At 40.2% G+C, this 17,093-nt stretch overlaps 1 protein-coding gene across 1 annotated transcript in view; it reads left to right on the forward strand.

Annotated features, from left to right (window-relative positions):
• Positions 1–17,093, forward strand: part of LOC134288673 (uncharacterized) — a 130,802-nt gene that overhangs the window by 35,087 nt on the left and 78,622 nt on the right. The window lies entirely within an intron of this gene.

Consider the following 17,093-nt stretch of genomic DNA (forward strand, 5'->3'; position numbering starts at 1 on the left):
ATCCCCAGGACCCGGGAAAACTGCCACAAAGAACAGCTGACTGGAGGAGTGCGGGATAAATGACATCTGAAATGACAGCTTTCGTTCAACTATCCCTCCCGTGGGAATCCAACGCCATCGGCATCGTCAATTGTTGCTCCAGAAGTGGAGAACAACGTACCGAGGACTCCACACAGTCACAGTGTTCATATCTATACTGAAATGTGCCTGTTTGTTTTCACATATCACGGGCGATGATGCTTCGACCTGACAGTTGAAATGCAACAACTGTGACTGAAACTATAGTCTCCTCATCAACGTCGTTATCAACTTGTGGGATCTGTTTTTAAATTGACAATTGCTCTGTTATTGTGGTATTAAAGAGCTTTCCAAGCTGTATGGTGTCACACTTAAAATAGAAGAAACTATCAAGAAGCCTTCAAAAGAAAGTTTAGATGAAAAACAATACATAAAATGAAAAATACATTAAAATTTACGAAAATAAGTAAATAAGACAGAGAATAGACTGTTCAAGAAAGATAAAAAAAATATGCAAGCAGAAAAGAAAAAAGATTTTCAAATACCTGAAAGACAGAAATAAGAACACAGGAATATGGAAAATGCGAGAAAGCTGACCATATCCTGTAAAGCTTATCTCCCCAAGCTCATTTCAATTCGACTCAGAATTCGAGTCACACTTCAGGACCTCAATCGATGCAACGATGGAATGCCATTTTCCATCGCCATCATCGGGTTGAAGAGCCGTCGATAATAAGCGCAAGTACCCATCTACTTTCGCCTTTTACATCATCACCGTCATCTCATTTCCGGTCCGAGTGCAAAAAAAAAAGGCATCTTAGCCGTCGTCGTCATCGTTCACCCGTTCCTCATTGTTATTTCAGGTGAATATATGACGAAGCCACACCTAAAATTTTCAAGAGCACAAATATGAAGAACCGAATGTCGGTTTGCGCTGAAAAGTTTATCGATTGGTTACCCGCTGGTGGTGACCAATCGATCAACTTTTTAGGACAAACGAACATTTGGTTCTTCAGATTTGTGCTCTTGAAAATTCTAGGTGTGGCTTCGTCATATATTCACCTTCAAAGGATGATGGAGTTACGGCTCTGGGAAACCGTAGGTACCTAGTTGCAGCAACAGCCTGCCTCTTTTTCGCATTGTGGGTGCAATTTTCCACACTCAGGCACGTTCCTGCTGATTACGGTCTTCTCCGGTCGGTAAGGAAGGAAAGAAGCTCGTAGACCAAGACGTAGACGATGACGACGGTTATTGCATATTGACGAGCAAACCTAACGTAGGGTAAATATTTGACCCTTTCTTTCGATTCTGATGTTTCTCCTTGGTTCCCCGTAGGAGTTGTGTGGGTTGATTGTGGGAAAGTGTGTGCTTGGTGTGTATCGTCTTCGTTTGCGTCTATTGTTCAAGTCATCAGAGTAGGTCACCGTCAAGAATTCACCCGGAACGGACCTCTCCGGTGTCGGCGAGTCATTCTTCTGGTGTCACGCTTTGCTCGAGTGGGCTGCAATATTTTCGCGACACTTGTAAATGTGAATTTGAATTCCATTTTCCAAGATTCTTTCGGTCGTTTTGCTCCCGAAGATTTATTTCGCGATTGAAAAGAGAGACAAGAAGAGAGCCCACAAGTTCTTACCCCAGGCTTCTTCCATGGGTCAATCAGACCGCCATATAAGAGTTCAGACTTCAACTAGATTAAGAAGGTGGGTCCCGAGTGTAATTACTGCAGGGGTATTTCGAAGAATTTTTCCAGGGCTTCAGGGATTCTTTAAGGAGTTCTTCCTGAGATTGTTCCGGGATTATTTTTGAAGTATCTTTCAGAATACCTCCCGGAATTGCTTGGGCAATTTCTCTGGAATCCATCAGGAACTACATACTTCAGCAATTCCTATTGTGCTTCTTTCAAGAACTCCTCCAAGCAAAAGAAAAAGAAAATTATTCTGGGATTCTTCTAGGAATTCCATCTGGAACTCCTTCAGGAGTTCGTTTTGGAATTCCTTCTGAGTATTCCACCTGGATTTTCTTCATGAATACCTACTTCCTGAGATTGATTTAGAAAATTCTGCAGAGATTTCATCGAGAATTCATTCGAAGGTTATTGTTGAAAATTCGTTCAAGTGACCCAGAATTCCTTCAAGGACACTTTCGGAATGCCCTCTTGGGATTCCTTCAGGAATTCTTCTAGGCATTACTTCAGGAATCCCATGCGGATTGCCTTAGAAATTTCTCCTAGGACTTCATTGGTAATTCCACCTGGAATTTCTTCTGGTATTCCACCTGAGATTCCATCAGGAATTCCTCGCTGAATAGATTTAAGAAATCCTTTGCAAATTTCGCCTGGAATTTCTTAGAAAAATCATCTGCAGATTTTTTTCAGAAAATTTTCCTGGAACTCCTTCAGGAATCCTCCTTTGTTTTACTTCAGAAATTCTTCTGTGATTCTTTCAGGAATTCTTCTTCAGATCACTTCAGGATATCTTTCTTCTGAGACTTCTTCCAGAATGGCTCTAGGGATTGTCCCTGATTTTTTTCCTTTTCAGTGATTCCTTCTAAAATTTCGCCAAGGAACTTCCCCAAAAAATATTGCAGAATATTGCAAAGGAATTACTCGCAGTTTATTCAGTTATTTTCACAGAAATTAATCTAAGAATTTCGTCAGAAATTCCTTCAAGGGTTTCTCCTGTTTTTTTAGTGATAACCTTTTGAACTCTTTCAGGGATGGCGTCTTGAATTTACCCGGAGATTTCTTTTTGTAAACATTCAGTGATTCTTTCAGGAATTTCAACAAGTAAGTTCAAGGTTTTTTCCTAGGGTTTCAAGGATTGCTTTAGATTGCTTTAGGAATTCCTACAGGAATGCTTCGAGGGTTTCCTCCTGCGATTGTTTGAGGGCTTTCAAAAGCATTTTTCAGCATTTTCTCCCCGGATCGATTGAGTTATATGTCAGGGATATTCTTATGGATTTTTCTATGGATTTCTCCAGAAATTTTTCTAATGATGCATTCGGGATTTTCTCTGAAAAGTAAGCTTTAATCGAGTTTACGGATTTGGAAGAATTAATGTGTTTCACTAAAACTCTTTGTTTGAATGCTTCAGTTGAAAAATCTTTTACTATGGCAAGCCAGGCCTTTGCGAAAAAATACATTTACATGTATGAGATATGCAGTTCTCCACTAATAATAAAACAAATGTTTTATCCTGACATTCATCCGGAAAACTTCTTGAAGATTATGCCTTAAGATGAGTATATGTAAGGGCCCATATAGCCGAGGCGGTAAACGCACGGGTATTCAGCATGACCATGCTGAGGGTGACGGGTTCGATTCCCGGTCGGTCCAGGATCTTTTCGTAAAGGAAATTTCCTTGTCTTCCTTGGGCAATTGGGCATAGAGTATCTTCGTGCCTGCCATACGATATACGCATGCAAAATGGTCATTGGCAGAGGAAGCTCTCAGTTAATAACTGTGGAAGTGTTCATAGAACACTAAGCTGAGAAGCAGACTTTGTCCCAATGAGGACATGTGTGGGAATGTATTTGCGCTTAAGCCTAGGTTTCCGAGCCTGGAAATAAGGGGGATATTATTTTACCCCATTCCAGAAACAGGAGCTTCAACGCAGTGACATTAACTTGCTTAACAAAGTCACTCCCAACGTTCTGTGTGACTTTTATACCTCCTATAAAACGGAGCCACTACACAGCCATTCATTGAATGTTTCCTGGAAAATTATAGGATCGACTACTTCTATAATTTTTCTTATTATTGTTAGTGCTTGCAGCACATCAGAGATGTATTACACACATTAAATCGGCCAGGTCTACTGTGGAGCGTCTACAATAAAGTCATAGAGTGATGACATTTCGATAGAAGATTGTCAAAAATTTCGTCTGGGCGGTTCTTGAAAGGCCCTAAAAATCCAGAGAAAACATCGTGACATCGCTGAAAAACTTGTAAGAATAATCCCGAGAGGAAAACCGGTATGGATTATCTGAAGTCGTGATCTTAAACTCCTCAAACATATTTCTGACAAGCTAAATACTGTATACAGCAAATTTTGATACCTTCTTGGAACTTCTACAGAAATTCTGGAAAAAAATGTGTGAAATTGTGGGAAAACTCCTGGAAGTAATTCCTGCCGAAAATGTGAAGGAAATTCCAAAGAAACGGCTACGAGAGATCTCGAGAGGAACTATAGGAGAAATGTCACGTTAAACTCCGAGAACAATACCAAGAAATTATGTGCAAGAAATATCTGAAAAAACTTATGCCGCAGTTTTGGTACAAACTCTTTGAGAAATCCAAACAATTTATCAAAGAATTCCAGAAGTAATCATTGGAAAACAGTACCGGTAAAATTTTAACAAACATTCTAGAAGAAACTGCTGGAAATATTCTTGGGAATCTCTGTAGTTGTCTCGGAAGAAACTTTGGAAGTGTTTTGGACAGAATCTCTAGAAAAAAAATCCCGAGAGACATCCAGGTAGGTACTCTAGGGGGAAATCTCTGAAAGAATGCTGAAAGATATGCTATGAAAAACTTTGGTAGCAAATCTGGTAAATCCTCTGGATAAACACTTAAACGACACTACGCAAATCAAGACACAACAACTCAAAAAGGTAATTTTATTTCATTTTAAACATAGTAAGACTAATGAAAGATGTATCGAGTTATGTCTTACTAGTGTTGCTGAGGTACTTACATGAGTGCATATACCAAGAATTCGAGCATCTGGATGAAGTCTCGAAAGTTTTGCAGAAATTCAAAGTAATGTTCCTTATAAGCTGCCAAATTAAAATCCCGGGATAAATTCGAAGAGGAACTCAGGGAGAAATCTCGGGAGGAATTCCGATAGGATAAACCGTAAAATTGTGTATAAACCGCCTAATGATTCCAAGGGAGAATTCGAGAAATCGCTGAGGAATTCTGGATATATTAATAAACAAATCTGGGAGGATCGGAGTGATAATACCAAGCTGCAAATTGAAGTTCAATAAGTTTTGAGGACTTATATAGCCTATGCGGTAAGCGGATATTTAGCAAGACCATGTTGGCGGTGACGGGTTCGTTTCCTGGTTGGACCAATGTAAGGGAAATTTCCTTGATTTCGTTGAACATACACTCTTAAAAAATTAGGAATTTACACGTGACGTAAACCATCAACGTTCGTAAACATTTCATGACTGAATGGCAAATTTGACTCAATTTTACATCCATCACGTAAGTTCGAGTTGGTTGCACAAGATGTCAACAAACCTGTCTGACCAGATAGGTAAAAACAGTTTTACATTTATCATTTGTCTCACCACTCGGTGATACAGCCGAGAGGTATAGTGCGTGCCTCTCAATCAGCGGACCAGAGTTCGAATCCAGTTATTTTACTTACATATGATTTATCTCTCGCTTCGGCTCTAGCGATTGCTAGCTCGACTTTATTTGTGATAAAAGACGTAAATTTGTGTCAAACGGGCCGCTCCTTTTATGTGCATCCAAGTGAACTTAAATTTACATGACTTTTTCTAAGAGTGTAGAGTATCTTCGTATCGTGCCTGCTACGCAAATGTAAAATCATCATTGACAGAGAAAGCTCTCAGTCAATAACTGTGGAAGGAAGTGCTAATAAAACACTGAACTGAGCTGAGAACACAGAGGCTAATAAGCAACCATTATCCTAGTTGTAACGTTACGCCAAACTGAAGAAGCAGTAGAATATATAGTAGGTTTTGAGAAGGTTCTAAGAACTGTTTAGCGTGGGTCATCGGAATTGTTTTCTCAGATCAAAGCTTTTTTGGCTCCATTTCGGGCCCTGAGTATCTGTGCAAAATTTGAGCACGATCGGTTGCGTCTACACTTTGCGCATTGCAATTGAAATTTGTATGAGGTTTTGTATGGGAAAACATACTTTTTTGCGTTTTTATCATAAGTTGAAAAAGTTTCTCTGAAGCTTTTTAACCGATAATGTAAAATGATAGCCTAGGATGTTCTGAAAAATTTTGTCGAAGACCGCAAAGCGATCCGATGCTTGTAAAAAAAAGTTATATTACACATACCGCATGCATGTGTTTAAGTTTTAACATGTACAGTCAGGTTTTTTTTTACGCGGGGGATACGTACCGCGTAAAAAAAAACTCAGTTTAAAATCCAAAAAACCTCGTAAAAAAGTCTCGCCATTTCTCGACGAATCATGCAAAAATAAAACGATGAAATTTTTTTTTTGTATGGAGTTTTCATTTACGCGGCCACGTAAAAAACCTGACTGTACAGGAATAACAATAGCAACAAAATCATGCTGTTTTAGCAAGCAATGCTAACGCTATAACTTTTTTCATAAGCTTCAGATCACTTCGTGGTCTTCGACAAAGTTTTTCACATTATCGGTTACATGGTTTTAGAAAAATTCGAGCTTCTCATGAGGGAAGTGCAAAAAGTATGTTTTCTCATGTAAAACCCATATAAACTTCAAAGCGATGCGCAAAACGTAGACATAACCGATCGTGCCCAAATTTTGCACAGTAATTTGAGTCCTGAAATGGGACTTAAAAAGCCTTGATCTGATGGGATACCATAAATTTTTCCATTTTTTTCAATATAACGGATGACTCTATATACATCTTAAATCATTCAAAGTAATAAAGAGTTACTTCAGTCTCCAAAAAATGTAATGTGTTTTTTACTTCATACACTTTATCCATTCATTTTTATCTTCATTTACACTGAGTTCCCATCAATGCATTTTCTGCGTATTCTAAGGCTGCATCAGCCTGCCCGCTCTCTCGGAAGCGGAAGAAAATAACCAAACGTAGCGCAAACCCGATACTTGAACCCATTCTTGTCACCTCGTCGTCTGCTGTGGAATGGGCAAGCATTTTTTTCCTGAACTGAACCCAGCAAAAAAAGGTCAACACGTGATGAGGGACGACCGATGAAGCAACACCACCCGGACCTTTTCGTCCGAGCTTCTTCTGGAAGCTGCATAATGTCCGTCCACTCGGGGTCTTTTTAGTCCTTCTTTTTTTTGCTCCATTGGGTAAAATTGAGAAAATGATCGAAACTGTTTCGTTTTCGTCATTTTTTGCTGAGTAGGTGGGTGGACTTTTTTTTCTTGTCATCTATACTCATCCGAAGATGGCGAAAGGTTACACGGTGGAGGAGGGTTGCGGCGATGAACTTGTTAATGTTGCACGAGTTCAAGTGTTGCCTTCAGTAGAGTGCTTGAGGTACTTGTTGCTGCTGTGGGTAGTGGTTGTGCTTCGAACTCAAGTGGAATAAATATTGGCTGATGGAAGTGTGCTGACAGGGCCGGTGTGTGCAATACGTTACTTAGAAGTGGTTGGGACGAAGATGAATCAATTTCCGGCCATGCGGAAGAAGATGGAGATTTTTATCGAGTTTTAGTAGGTACATACTTAAATCGGTCCAACATTGTGGAGCGATTGCTTATGAAGGGTAACACCAACGATCTATCCAGCGGTGATCAAGTCGGAACCCTAAGTCGTAAGCATGTGACGCCGCAATGCTAAGGCGTTTCCTACTCAGAACTCCGCGCATCCTGCATTAGAGCTAGAAGGAGGATGCAAAAGAGCTCGCACCGATGAGAGTAGAATGGAACGAAGTGAGGCCGCAGATTGGCTAAACTAGCACCGAACGTAAGCGAGCGTGCTTCGAAAATCTCTACCAGGCAGCCAATACGACCCCACAAAGTACAGAGTAGTCATGGTCAACACGAAGTGCGCGTCTGCACCCCCGGAACGCTGCTCCCCCGAGATGCTGCAGAAGATCGTGGAAACGCTGTTTGCGCGGCACGATACAAGACGATGGGCCCCCGTCCCCTATGGTCAAACCGGCCATACCGAGGGCCCTGCCGACGAACGACGAACCCATCCCAATAACGAAGTTGCTTAAGTTGAACAAGGCTCCGGGTTCGGACGGTATCCCGACAGTAGCCATCAAGACGGCCATATAGGCTAGCCCTAACATGTTCAGAATGGCTAAGCAGATGTGCCTAGACAGAGGTGAATTTCCGGAGAGGAGGAAAAGGCAAAGATTGGTTCTACTGACCAAACCTGGGAAGCCATCTGGCGACCCGTCGGCATACAGACCTATCTGCCTCCTGAACACCGCCGGAAAACTGTTGGGACGGATCATTCTGTCGAGGCTGATGGTCTATACCGAGAAACCCGATGACTCTGGTCTCTCGGATAACCAATTCGGCTTCCAGAAGGATCGATCGACGGTGGCCGCTATTAGGGCTGTAACCAAAACAGCCGAGATAGCGCTCCAAAAAATGCGAACGGGAATCCGCTATTGCGCGATCGTCACACTGGACGTAAAGAATGCGGTAAACAGTGTCAGCTGGGCCGCCATCGAGTGTGCCATACACCACCTAGGAGTCCCGATTAGCCTATGCCGGATACTGGTGAGCTACTTTCAGAATTGGGTGCTAAGCTTTGACAACGACGAAGGCGAGATTCACTACAACATCACCGCAGGGCAGTGGTGGAAATTGATCGCGAACGTGTGCTTACGCGCTACAAAAAAATGCCATCGCATCGCAAACCTTTCCTGTGCGATGGTGTTCGTACGTCTGTGGCTCACGATCATACGACACGAACGCCAACGAGTGCATCGCATCTTTTGCAAGCGCGATGCATTTTTATTTAAAAAAAAGACAATTACACCGTCTTCGACCTTACGGCCTCTACAGACTGAACAATACAAACAATCGACAACGGACAACACACATAACACCCAGTGGCCCAGTGGAGAATTTTCCGTTTGACGAAAAGTTTTCCCCGACTGGAGCGGGAATCGAACCCACACTCCGAGGCTTACGAGACACCTAAACGACTGACGCCGCTAACCGCTCGGTCACGAAGCCCACAGAGGTTTGCGGCCGATATTTCTGTAACGAAATCAAATATTGATAAACTTTTTCTTCGATATCATTTATTGGAATGGTACCTGACCAGTATAATCAAAAAACACCCAACTAATTACCTTTAAGTGTACAAAGAATGGCAACAAACCAAGTGTTCTACATTGTGATCCTTCTGGCGAACCAACTGCGATTCTGCTCGTTCGACATTTGTTTTGTGTTGGTTCGTCGATCCGGGAAATCGTGAACCGTTCTCTCTTTTTGGGTTCGTGAGCGCGTGAGCAAAGATTGTGTTTGATGCGTACCAAAAAACACGTCAAGCGCATGATGCTTTCCACCACTGCTGCAGGGGTATTTCAGGAGTTCATCCTGGGCCCAGTACTATGGAACGCGGCATATGATGATATTACCCTCGTGGTATACGGCGAGGAGATAGAGGAAGTGGAACTGACAGCAACGCACGCAATTGGCATAGTGGAGGACTGGATGAGGTAGACACATTTGGTACTCGCGCACCACAAAACGGACGTGGTGGTCAACAACCGCAAGTCTGAATAACAGGCAGTGGTCACCACAGACGGATGTACGATCAACTCTAAGCGTTCACTGAAGTCATGATCGACAATAAGCTGAAATTCGACAACAGGGCAAGCATGACAATAACGGCATTGTCAAAGATAATGTCAAATAGATCGGCAATAGTCTCGAGTAAGCGTAATCTGCTTGCGACAATTCAATAGAACCCTTGAGAAAGATGGCATAGACCGTTGAATCGTTGGGTATAGAAAATATATGTCGATTTGACTGCACCGCAGACTGCAAGACCGAAAACCCTCTAGTAGAAAATCACCAGTCGATAGCATCCACAAGTTCCAAGGTTTCTCCAATCGTACTTGAACTACAGAGAAAATGGCGAGCCGAACAACAGCTAGTTTAATATCAGGTGGAATCTGTCGTGGATTTCTGGATTCCAGGAGAAATTTTCCGAATAGTATTTGGAGAAATATTACGTGAGCTGCTTTCTGAAAGGGATTCCTGAAGATATTCTCCGTATGATATCAGGCGGAATCCTCAGAGGGACTTTCCAGTAGCTGCAATTGCGCCTGCCACGTCAGGTTGCGTGGGGAAGGGGAAGGAAGGGGAAGGAAGTGATGATTGCCATCGTTTGTATCCACAGCAGATCAAATATGTCTCTGCGTCAGCAGATGTTGATAAGAATTCCTGCCACTGGTGTGGTATTCCCGTATAGCTCATGACTTTTCCTGGACATGATATTATCGATAAACTGGGACCATTTGGGCAGGAACACCTATTTTAGGCACTTGCTGCTGTAACTCAGTCAATTTTTAATCAACTGACTAAGATACGCACAGTATCTAGCCATGCACAAAAATTCATGTAAATTGGTTTGAAATTGAGTGAGTTATAGCAGCAAGTGACCAAAATAGGTGCTCCTGCCCAAATGGTCCAGAACCTATATCCATCAATGCCAGAAAACCAACCAGAAATGTATCAGAAGCCTAGTTTATTACTTTTTAAAATTTTCAAATCCAAAGACATTTTTTGCTATACGAGATGATTGAGGTTATGTACATGCTGACGAACTGTACTGTACATGCTGCGCTGAACTGTTTCTTGTAAAATACGCGCAAAACCATTCCCATATCGTGCAAAAATGCATAAACATTCAATTTGTTCATATTCACGTGATGAGTTACACTGTGGTGCATAATTGATCGGACAAACGCCGATTTTCATACAAAATGACCAAGTTTGAGATGGTGTAACTATAGTTTGCTTTGGTGGATTGAGCTCAATTTTTGACACGGAACTACGAATATGCTGAATTTTGTGTATACAAAGTATAAAATGTTTTCGTTCACAGGTCTGGGCGTGGCAAGGCGTTGAAAATATTGCAGAAGTGATCGGACAGCGGTACCCCTTTGATTTACACGCGTGCCGCTGTCCGATCACTTTTGCAATATTTTCAACGCCTTGCCACGCCCAAACCTGTGAACGAAAACATTTTATACTTTGTATACACAACATTCAGCATATTCGCAGTTGCGTGTCAAAAATTGAGCCCAATCTACCAAAGCAAACTATAGTTACAGCATCTCAAACTTGGTCATTTTGTATGAAAATCGGCGTTTGTCCGATCAATTATGCACCACAGTGTATATACAGTTTAGAGACTATAAGCTTACAATATCTACCAAGACCACTTTGAGAATGACGATGATTAAGATTTACATTTAGGATTTTTTTTTATATTCCAATTTATTTTTCGTTTTTGGGCATGTATACAGGCAGTGCTGCGAAGTCTCAGTATCAACCGACATTTAAAGCTGAAATTGAGAATGGAAACCACTAATTTTTTCCATTTACTATCGGAATATCAATTGAATAGCCTCTGATAATTCAATTGGCATTAGCTCCAGCCTCAGTCAAGCCACATATCATTCAATTGTGCTCCAGCTTTGAAGCAAAATTGGTGGTGTTGTAGGTTTAAAGCTATTACCATCATTGATGACGTCAAACCCGACATCAACCTATCATTCACCTATTATTATTTTGGCCACCAAACCCAACATGGACCCAATAGTTGTTCGATGTTGGTCCAACAGTGGCCCAACATTCGATAGAAATTGACCCGACTTTGATCCGACATTCGACATTTTTCCAGTCTGGCGGAATTTTGCAGGGTTTTTCGTGTTCCGTGCGCAGCTCATTTGATAGGTGCTCTGATTGAATGAAATCGTTTTGAACATGAATAGAAGGAAAAATGACTGAAAAAAATTGTTGGTTAGTGTTCAAATGAATGAGATGAATTTTTGCAACACTGTATACAGGAGTCTCATGCATACAAAAATCTATAATAACAAATCATTGAGTTCAAGGACTGACTTCAACAAAACCATCATGGGTTCTCATGTGTCCAATCGAAAAGCTTACTATTCCTCTTCTATATTATATCGGTTTCAGTAGCTAACATGTTTGATTCTCATACCAATACATTACTCCATTGGCGTATCTATGATTTTTTCCTAGGGGGTGCCTAGGTGGTGCCAGTTTTATCAGTTTTCAGGTTGTTTTGCTTTTTTTTGTAAAAGGAAATAGCGATCCACCCTCAATTTCTTAGTATAATGATATACTGCGTCGCGGGAAAAATTAACCCGCTAATTTTGACTTATGTAAAACCAACATCATATCGAGCCTGGTTTGTACGTATAATACAAGAAATGTGTATTTTTGGGAAAACAATCTTTCGGTGATTGTTCAGGGAATATTTCCGGCAATTTATTTGGAAAATGTTTTGCAGTTTTTTTTCAATTCTTTTGGAAATCTCTCAGTAATTCCTTTGGATTTGTCAAGTTTATTCGATAATATCTTTGGATCCCCTTCGGCAATTTCTTTAAGAATTCATTTGGTAACATGTTTGGAATTTGTTACTTAACATCTTTCACGCATTCTTTAAAAATTTCATCGGCAATTCCATTATTACTAGACTAGGAGTTTATTTTTTTATTTCGTTTTAGGAATTCTTACTATTTTTTTCAGAAATTCGTTTAATGATTGTGAAAAATTTTTTGAGAATTTCTTCGTCAATTTTTAATTACAAGGTTAATAGGATTTCACTAGAGATTTCTCCAGTAATACCTCCTAGGATTTCAATGGAAATTTCTGCTTTTCCCTAAATTCGTTTAGGGATTCCTCTAGAGGTTTCTATTGGGATTCTTTCAGCTGGAACTCTTTGAAGAAGGCCAAGAGGAGTTTCAGGAGTAAAACCATGATTTGTTTCTAGAGAAACCCATGAATAAAATTTGTTGAGCAATTCCAGGATGAATCTTTTCAAAAATCCCTATATAAAAATATACTGGAGGAATCTCTGATAGAATCGCAGGAGAAATTTTTGGAAGAATCTCAGGAAAATTTCCCGTAAGTAAGTATGCCAGGAATAATTTCCTAGAAGTATTTCTTAAGGAGTTCTAATGGGAATTGCTTGAAGAATTCCAGCTAGAATTCATAAAGGAAAGCCAATAGAAGTTCTTGGAGAAATCCCCTATGAAATTTCTGGAAGAACCTCTGGGGGAAGTCCTGTATATATCCTTGAAGAAATTTCTGAAAGAATCACCGAAGGGATTTTTTTTAAATCCCAGGGAAATTTTGCGGAAGAACTGCCCTAGTAGAATTCCTGAAGGTACCACAGTGAGAACTTTTGGTGGAGTTCTAAAAGAAATTGCTGGAAGAATCACAGCAGGAGTTGCTTGAGGAATCCTAACCACAACTTCCGGAGAAAGTCCAATAGAAGCTCCTGGAGGAATTCTATGGGAAATTTTTGAATGAATATTTGAATAAAGTCTCTGATGGAATTCTTGGAAGAATCACAGGAGGAACTTCTGAAAAGAACCCCGGAAGATTGTCTTGAAAAATTCAACTTGGAATTCCTGAAGGAATCCCAATAGATTTTCTTAGAGGAATCCCTAGAAGAATTCCAAGAAGTATCATAGTATGAATTTCCAAAGAAATCCTAGGAGAAATTGCTGGATCAATCTCTGCAGAAATTTCAGGACTGCCTGGAGAATCGAAAGGGAAGTTTTTTGAAGAAATATCGGGAGGAATAAAGGAACCTTAGAGAAATCACTGTATAAATAGATAGAGGTATTTCTGGAGGAATCCATGGAGAAGTCTGTTGATTGTTCTTACCAATATCCAAAACGCTAAAACGTACAACAGGTATATAATTAACTCCGGGAGTGCTTAAGTTATGTTCAAATGTGTCTTTAATACATGTTGGAATTATTTTGTGCAATTTTAAATTTTAGGTTACTGGAAAAATTCTAGGGGGTGCCAAATTTATTCTAGGGGGTGCCAGGCACCCCTGGAACCCCCCTAGCTACGCCAATGCATTACTCTAACTGCTATCCTTCTACGATTCTCAGAAATCAAGGCATGAATTCGCTTAGTTTATCAAATTTTCCTAGGAATAGTTTTAAGAGATCTACTCATTGACACATAATGGAATATGAGTTTATATAAATCACAGGGATTCCACACAGGTAAACCATGTGTTCACATTTCATCAAAAGTTCATAGAACATAAGGCCTGACTTCATTCAAGATATCCTGTGTACTCAGGATTCTAGTTGAGGATTTTACTTACTCCAGTTCGATGTAATATTGGCTAATGGAGTCAACCGTTGTTTCCCGCGTGCATAAAAAAAAACTCTCATTGTTGTCCATCTACGGTTCTCTGAAGTCAAGACACGACTTCGCTTAGGAAAATCAAATTTTCCTAGGAATAGTTGTGAGAGACCTTTTCCTTAACACATGATGGAATATGAGTTTATGTAGTCCACAGAGTTTCCACACAGGTAAAACATGTAATAACAGTTTATCTACAGCTCAATGAACTCAAGGCCTGACTTCAACCAGACAATCCCGGGTACTCAGGAATATAGTCGAGGTATTTCTTTACTCGTGCCCGATGTAGTATTGGTTTATAGAGCTTATCGTTGTTTTCCGCATGTAAATAGCTCTAATTGTAGTCCATCTACGGTTATCTGTAGTCAAGGCATGACTTCAATCAGATCGTCCAAAATGTCTGCAGTTCGTTGATGTAACAAACATTATACAAACATTATACATATTTTTAAGTATTGGTGCAAATAAGAGCGATAAAAATAATTGAAAATAATCCTTGGTGATTATTTCGAGTATTCATGTTTTGTAAGGACGGATTTGGACAATCCATCGAGATATTCAGGAAATATTAACAGTACTGCAAGGGCAACACATGTTCTAAAGATGTCTCCGATGACCTATGGAGTCAATAAAGGGAATAATATCTTGTGTTAAATTTTATTAGAAAACAACAAACGCAAATGTAGACTTGGATGGTTCAGGAATGTTGAATATCTTAAGAACCCTAAAGAAACCTATCGGAAATTCTCAAATTTAAACCTGTAGCAACATCAACCATCATGATGCGCATCATTAAGCGCATCATTAGGCAACGGAATGTGCAAACTGTCATTGAAAAACTTCGTTAAGAAGAAGGTTATGGGGATGCAAATCGTACTTGGCCTCTTTTTTGCCCGACTTGACCCAGCGACCCACCGGCCTTACTCAGTCCAGAAGTCCAAGAAAATGTTGATCCGTATATTCTCGAAACTATAGTGTTGTGCAAGTTTGTGTTTAACATTTGGTTAAATTTTGTTGAGAAATGGGGTGCTGACGATTTTTTGAACTTTTATTTTTTACCTGGGGTCAAACGGGTTAATTACGCATTTGAAGTGTTCCACTGTATGATGCTCTATTTCAGCGGTTTTCAGATCGTGCACCGCGGTGCACTTGGGGCACCGCGAAGCCATGGCAAGTGCACCGCAGCACTTCAGAAAAGACTTGCATAATTAAGTGTAAATTTAAATTCATTACCTATTTCATGAAAAATAATTCGACTCAATTAGAACAACTAAACTATTGTTAGGTGCTCAAAGGGATTGAGAGTAATATATCTATTATTCCAGCCGGTGAGTTAACCTTGAATCCAGCAAAAACCGTCTCAGATATTCGCGAAGAATCATGGAACAAGTCTGCCAAAACTTTTCTTATAAATATCATATTTTCCAAGAACTCGTAATGGATGTTCCCAAGTACTTACCCTACAAAGCATCTGCAATGTATCTTCAATGAATGTGATGAAAAAATCTTACTAATATTTCTGTGGCTTTGCTTAATACCAGAGAAGGAATCTATCACTGATCTCGAAATCAGGTGAACACACAACTCCTTGCGAATTGACAAGAGTGCCTGGAAGGAATTCATCAAAAATATTGTCAATATATGCCAAAGTTCTGAAAATAAAGCTGCCAAGTGTCTTGCCAGATTTTTTTTTTCAGAAATCCAGAAATCCTTGGAAAAACGACTATCAAAACCTCAAACCTACCTGTCCAACGAACGTAAATTCTTGGTTTTGTCATCAAATTAACTCGTAGTTGGAAGAAAATCACGAGAATTGTCGTTTCCATCCATTTTCAATTTGATTCGGATCCTGAATTATCCGCAAATTCCAGTTTTAGAGTCGTTGAAGAGGTAAAAATAGAGGTTACGAGACGCTACTGCTAGAAATAATTCAGAAGTTTTGGAAGGACTTCACCAAGAAACTAAACACCACTAATTCGGCTCAAGATTTCATTTAGCATTTAGAAAGATCTTGTCTGAAAGTTCCCAGAAACATGCTGAGCAAGAAGTATTCTAAGTCGAAAAACTATGTCACTTCACTATGCTCCAATAAGTGATGGAAAAACGTAAGACAGTGTAATAATTGGTGGGAGAAAAACTAATGACGAGTGTATGTACCTTGGAATTGTTATGAAAAATTCGACAGCTTTTTTTGACGAATTTGGAATTGTTTTTTTTTTAACAATTATGAACATGTGCACCGTGGAGCGATTTATTTCCAAAAAGTGCACCGCGAGCCGAAATGTCTGAAAACCCTTGCTCTATTTGATTATGCGTTTTTAGTGCTTCACTTATTTACGTTATCTGTGCTACAATGAGTATTATTTCGTAGTATTTAAGGAAATATCCTCCGTGGAATTCCAACAGGAATCATCCAAAAGAAAAGATCTTTCGTCGGATACCAAGAGGAATCCTTTCTGGATGCAAATTAAAGTGAACGAATGGGATGCACTTCAAAGGTTTGTTTCACAGCGTGTAAAACCATCAAAACGCCATTTGCATGCAGTCAATCGATTTCCATCATCGTCATCATTTCCTCAGAGCTTCCCATGAATTTTCCATCAGCTGCAATTTATTTCTTTTCCCAACAACCCCGATCCATTGCACCATCATCATCCTTTTCTTTTATAAATCAATACCGTTACTACCGACCGACCGACCGCTTCAAAGCGAATGGATGGCCATCCACACCGCGCAGGCAGCGTCGAAAGAGATGCAACAGTTTTATTTGAATCCCCATCACGGAGGATGGACGCCTTTTATCGAAACCAAGCACGAGCACCATTCCCACCCAGCCACAGAATGCTAGAGCTTGTATGTTCCACGCGTCCATCCGATCTGACGTGACGAAGAACACGTGTTGCATTGACCCCAATTCTGTGCACCTTGGTACAGAAATGGGAATTTTAAGAAAATTGTTGTGGCCACAAGTGGTTTAATTCTTAAAAAAGAATAACATTAAGT

The sequence above is a fragment of the Aedes albopictus genome, chromosome 1 (assembly GCF_035046485.1).
Source record: "Aedes albopictus strain Foshan chromosome 1, AalbF5, whole genome shotgun sequence".
Lineage (NCBI taxonomy): Eukaryota > Metazoa > Arthropoda > Insecta > Diptera > Culicidae > Aedes > Aedes albopictus.